Genomic DNA, 229 nt, shown 5'->3' with positions numbered 1-229 from the left:
AGCAGGTGGTGCCGCCCCCCCACCCGCCACCTCCGGCTATGGCCCCGCGGGGCAGTCGCCGGCCGGGGGTGGGGGTGGCAGGGAGTTCCGGGAGCCCAGAGCTATTTTTATAAGATGCGTCAGCGGGCCTGGAGGCAGAGACAGCTCCCGGCCCATTGTCTGGGCGCGGCACAGGAGGGGGACACGAGGGCGATTCCCAACGCTCCTAAGGGCGCGAAAACGGCCCGGG

The sequence above is a fragment of the Myotis davidii genome, unplaced genomic scaffold (assembly GCF_000327345.1).
Source record: "Myotis davidii unplaced genomic scaffold, ASM32734v1 scaffold370, whole genome shotgun sequence".
Lineage (NCBI taxonomy): Eukaryota > Metazoa > Chordata > Mammalia > Chiroptera > Vespertilionidae > Myotis > Myotis davidii.
Note: the sequence above shows the minus strand (reverse complement) of the source record.